Source organism: Aristolochia californica, unplaced genomic scaffold (assembly GCF_029961685.1).
Source record: "Aristolochia californica isolate CCGP_79_NKW_82.1479 unplaced genomic scaffold, dmAriCali1.0.hap1 SCAF_4, whole genome shotgun sequence".
NCBI lineage: Eukaryota > Viridiplantae > Streptophyta > Magnoliopsida > Piperales > Aristolochiaceae > Aristolochia > Aristolochia californica.
The window spans coordinates 29372637-29378636 of NW_027182103.1; positions in this window are offsets into that span (position 1 = coordinate 29372637).

Sequence of the window (6000 nt, forward strand, 5' to 3'; positions counted from 1 at the left end):
AAAAGTATACATCTAAAATGGAAATGCACAATGCCAAAATGTAGAGAGAGATAATTCCATAAAGTGTCTATAATTTTTAGGTATTGAAAACAGTTTTAGTTTTTATATAACAGGTTTTGCAATCGTCGGGAAAAGGGGGAGGTGAGGGATTTTTAACTGAGTGTTGACTCCCAATCCATAAGTCATTTCTTAAAAAAATATAGCCCATTACGCATGATAAATCACTTTACAATCATCTATGATCATTAAGTCAGCTTTTTTTAAATGGGCAAAATAATGGCTTGTTGGACTCTGGTAGATATCCCACCGCACGTTCACTTGAGAATTTAATGTTATTTTGTTTAAAAGGTTTGGATCCATAGGTCATTTACATCATTAACATACTTCATGCATGCATATCCATTTTTTAAAACATGTGTAGGAAAATCTCTTTCTTATAAAATTCCAAGCAATTAGGGTTGACCTAGTGGAATTTCCCAAACTTGGATAACAAAACTTTTGTGTTCATTTTTGGTGAGTGAATAAATTTTCTTTACTTACATTTGTTATCCCTTAAAAAATTCTTTCCATACATAAACTCAAAAATTTTCAGTTTGTTGTGATTTATTTTTGCCTTTTATCTCTTTTTTTCTTTACGAGATGTAGGGAAAGTGAAAACTCAAATTTTGATTTAAGAAAAAGTATACATCTAAAATGGAAATGCATAATGCACAAATGTATAGAGAGATTATTCCAAAAAGTTTCTGTAATTTTTAGGGATTGTAAAGTCTTTTTAGTTTTTATATTCTAGGTTTTGCAATCGTTGGGAAAAGGGGGAGGCGGTGGAGTTTTACCTGAGTGTTGACTCCCAATCAATAAGTCATTACTTACAAAAATATAGCCCGTTAAGCATGATTAATCACTTTACAAGCATCTATGATCGTTAGGTCAGCTTTTTGTAAATGGGCAAAATAATGGTTTGTTTGACACGCGTAAATATCCCACTGCATGTTCACTTGAGAATTTAATGTCATTATCTTTAAAAGGTTTGGATCCGTAGGTCATTTGCATCTTTAACATGTTTCAAGAATGCGTTTCCATTTTTTTAAAACATGTGTAGAAAAATCTCTTTTTTATAAAATTCCAAGCTATGAGTGTTGAACTAGTGGAATTTCCAAAACTTGGATAACAAAAATTTTGTGTTCATTTGTGGCGTGTGAAGAAATTTTCATTACTTACATTTTTTATTGCTTTAAATTCTTCCCATGCATAAACTCAAAAATTTTCATTTTTTTGTGATCTATTTTTGCCTTTTATAACTTTGTTTGTTTACGAGATGAAGGGAAAGTCAAAACTCAAGTTTTGATTGATGAAAAAAGTATACATTTAAAATGGAACTACACAACCCACAAATGTAGAGAGTGATAATTCCAAAACATGACTATAATTTTTAGGGATTTTAAACTCTTTTTAGTTTTTATATATCAGGTTTTGTAATTGTCGGGAAGAGGGGGAGGCGGGGGATTTTTAACAGAGTCTTGCCTCCCAATCCATAAGTCATTCCTTACAAAAATGTTGCCCATTACGCATGATAAATCACTTTACAACCATCTATGATCGTTAGGTCAGCTTTTTGTAAAAGGGCAAAATAATGGTTTATTGGATTCTGGTAAATATCTCATCGCACATTCGCTTGAGAATTTAATGTTATTATCTTTAAAAGGTGTGGATCCATAGGTCATTTACATATTTAACATGTTTAAAGCATTCATACCCTTTTTTTAAAACATGTGTAGAAAAATCTCTTGCTTATAAAGTTCCAAACTATTTGGGTTGAACTAGTGGAATTTCCCAAGTTTTGATAACAAAAATTTTGTGTTCATTTGTGGTGTGTGAATAAATTTTCTTTACTTAAATTTGTTATCGCTTTAAACTTCTTTCCATACATATACTCTAAAATATTCATTTCTGTTGTGATCTTTTTTGGCCTTTTATCTCTTTTTTTGTTTATGAGATGAAGGGAATTTGAAAACTCAAGTTTTGATTTAAGAAAAAAGTATCCATCTAAAATGGAAATGCACAATGCACAAAAGTTCAGAAAGATAATTCCAAAAAGTGTCATTATTTTTAGGGATTGTAAACTCTTTTTAGTTTTTATATATCAGGTTTTGCAATTGTCCGAAAAAGGGGGAGGCGGGGGATTTTTAACTGAGAGTTGACTTCCAATCCATATGTCATCACTTACTAAAATATAGCCCGATTCGCACAATGAATCACTTTACAATCATCTATGATCGTTAGGACAACTTTTTGTAAATGGGCAAAATAATGGCTTGTTTGACTCGGGTACATATCCCACCACACGTTCACTTGACAATATAATGTTATTCTCTTTAAAAGGTTTGGATCCATAGGTCATTTGCATCTTTAACATGTTTCAAGCATGCATATCCATTTTTTAAAACATGTGTTGAAAAATATCTTTTCTTATAAAATTCCAAGCTATTAGGGTTGGATTAGTGGAATTTCCCAAACATGAATAACAAAATTTTGTGTTCATTTGTAGTGCGTGAATAAATTTTTTTCAGTTACATTTGTTATCGCTCTAAAAATTCTTTCCATACATAAACTATAAAATTTTAATTTTGTTGTATCTATTTTTGCCTTTTATCTCTTTTTTTTTTTTTTACGAGATGATGGGAAAGTGAAAACTCATGTTTTGATTTAAGAAAAAAGTATACATCTAAAATGGAAATGCACAATGAAAAAATGTAGAGAGAGATAATTCCAAAAATCTTTTAAGTTTTTATATACAAGGTTTTGCAATCGTTGGGAAAAGGGGGAGGCGGAGGATTTTTAACTGAGTGTGAACTCCTAATCCATAAGTCATTGCTTACAAAAATTATAGCCCATTACGCATGATAAATCACTTTACAATCATCTATAATCGTTAGGTTAACTTTTGTAAATGGGCAAAATAATGCCTTGTTTGACTCGGGTAAATATACCACCACATGTTCACTTGAGAATTTAATGTTATTCTCTTTAAAAGGTTTGGATCCTTAGGTCATTTCCATCTTTAAAATTTTTCAAGAATGCATATCCATTTTTTTAAAACATGTGTAAAAGATCACTTTCATATAAAATTCCAAGCTATTAGGGTTGAACTAGCGGAATTTCCCAAACTTGGATAACAAAACTTTTGTGTTCACTTGTGGTGTGTGAATAAATTTTCTTTACTTACATTTGTTATTGCTTTAAATTCTTTCCATACGTAAACTCTAAAATTTTCATTTTGTTGTGATCTATTTTTGCCTTTTATCTCTTTATTTGTTTACAAGATGAAGGACAAGTTAAAACTCAAGTTTTGATTTAAGGAAAAAGTATACATCTAAAATGGAAATGTACAGTGCACAAATGTAGAGAGAGATAATTAAAAAAATTGTCAGTAATTTTAGGAATAGTAAACTCTTTTTATTTTTTTATATCAGGTTTTGCAATCGTTGGGACAAGGGGGAGGCGGGAGAATTTTAACTGAGTGTTGACTCCCTATCCATAAGTTATTACTTACCAAAATATAGCCCGTTACACATGATAAATCACTTTACAATCATCTATGATCGTTAGGTCAGCTTTTTGTAAATGGGAAAATAATGGCTTGTTTGACTCTGGTAAATATCCCATCGCACCTACACTTGAGAATTTAATGTTATTCTCTTTCAAAGGTTTGGATCCATAGGTCATTTGCATCTTTAACTTGTTTCAAGAATGCATATCCATTTTTTAAAACATGTGTAGAAAAATCTCTTTCTTATAAAATTCCAAGCAATAAGGGTTGAACTAGTGGAATTCCAAAACTTTTGTGTTCATTTGTGGTGTGTGAATATATTTTCTTTACTTACATTTTTTATTGCTTTAAAAATTCTTTCCATACATAAACTCTAAAATTTTCATTTTGTTGTCATTTATTTTTGACTTTTATCTCTTTCTTTGTTTACTAGATGATGAGAAAGTGAAAACTCAAGTTTTGATGTAATAAAAAAGCGCACATTTAAAATGGAAATGAACAATGCCCAAATGTAGAGTGAGATAATTTCAAAAATCTTGTTAGTTTTTATATTTCAGGTTTTGCAATCGTCGGGAAAAGGGGGACACGAGGGATTTTTAACTGAGTCTTGACTCCCAATCCATAAAAATATAGCCCATTACGCATGATAAATCACTTTACAATCATCGATGATCGTTTGGTTAGCTTTATTGAAATAGGCAAAATAATGGCTTGTTTGACTCAAGTATATGTACCACCGCACGTTCACTTGAGAATTTAATGTTATTCTGTTTAAAATGTTTGGATCCATAGGTCATTTGCATCTTTAACATGTTTCAAGCATGCATATCCATTTTTTAAAAACTTGTTTTGAAAGAACTCTTTCATATAAAATTCCAAGCTGCTAGGGTTGAACTAATAAATTTCCCAAACTTGGATAAAAAACTTTTGTGTTCATTTGTGGCGTGTGAATAAATTTTCTTTACTTACATTTGTTATCACTTTAAAAATTCTTTTCTTACATAAAATCTAAATTTTTCATTCTATTGTGATCTATTATTGCCTTTTATCTCTTTTTTGTTTACGAGATGAAGGGAAAGTGAAAACTCAAGTTTTGGTTTAATAAAAAAGTATACATCTAAACTAGAAAAGCACAATGCACAAAGGTACAGAGCGATAATTTCAAAAGTGTCTTTAATTTTTATGGATTGTAAACTCTTTTGGAGTTTTTAAATAAAAGGTTTTGCAATCGTCGAAAAAAGAGGGAGGCGGGGGATTTTTCACTGAGTGTGGACTCCCAATCCATAAGTCATCTCTTACCCGTTACGCATGATAAATCACTTTACAATCATCTATGATTGTTAGGTTAACTTTTTATAATTGGGCAAAATATTGGCTAGTTTGACTTGGGTAAATATCCCACCACGTTCACTTGAGAATTTAATGTTATTCTCTTTAAAAGGTATGGATCCATAGGTCATTTGCATCTTTAACATGTTTCAAACATCCATATCCATTTTTTCAAACATGTGTAGAAAAATCTCTTTCTTATAAAATTCCAAGCTATTTGGGTTGAACTAGTGGAATTTCCCAAACTTGGATAACAAAATTTTTGTGTTCATTTGTGGTGAGTGAATAAATTTTATTTACTTACATTTGTTATAGCTTTAAATTATTTCCAAACTTAAACTCTAAAAGTTTCATTTTGTTGTCATCTATTTGCCTTTTATCTATTTTTATGGTGTAGAGATGAAGGGAAAGTGAAAGCTCATGTTTTGATTTAAGAAAAAAGTATTCATATAGAATGGAAATGCACTATGAACAAATGTAGAGAGAGATAATTCCAAAAAGTTTCTCTAATTTTTAGGGATTGTAAACTCTTTTTTGTTTTAATATATCAGGTTTTGCAATTTTTGAGAAAAGGGGGAGGTGGGGGATTTTTAACTGAGTGTTGACTCCCAATCCAAAAGTCATTCCTTACAAAAATATAGCCTATTATGCATAATAAATCACTTTAAAATTTTCTATGATTGTTAGGTCAGCTTTTTGTAAATGGGCAAAATAATGGCTTGTTTGACTCGGGTAAATGTCCCACCACACGTTCACTTGAGAATTTAATGTTATTTTTTTTGAAAAGGTTTACATCCATAGGTCATTTGCATCTTTAACATGTTTCAAGCATGGATTTTAATTTTTTTAAAACATCTGTAGAAAAATCTTTTTGTAATAAAATTCCAAGCTATTTGGGTTCAACTAGTTAAATTTCCCAAAATTGGATAACAAAACTTTCGTATTCATTTGAGGTGTGTGAATAAATTTTCTTTACTTATATTTGTTATGGTTTTCAAAATTATTTCCATACATAAACTCTAAAATTTTCATGTTGTTGTGATCTATTATTGCCTTTTATCGCTTTTTTGTTTACGAGATGAAGGGAAAGTGAAAACTCAAGTTTTGATTTAAGAAAAAAGTAT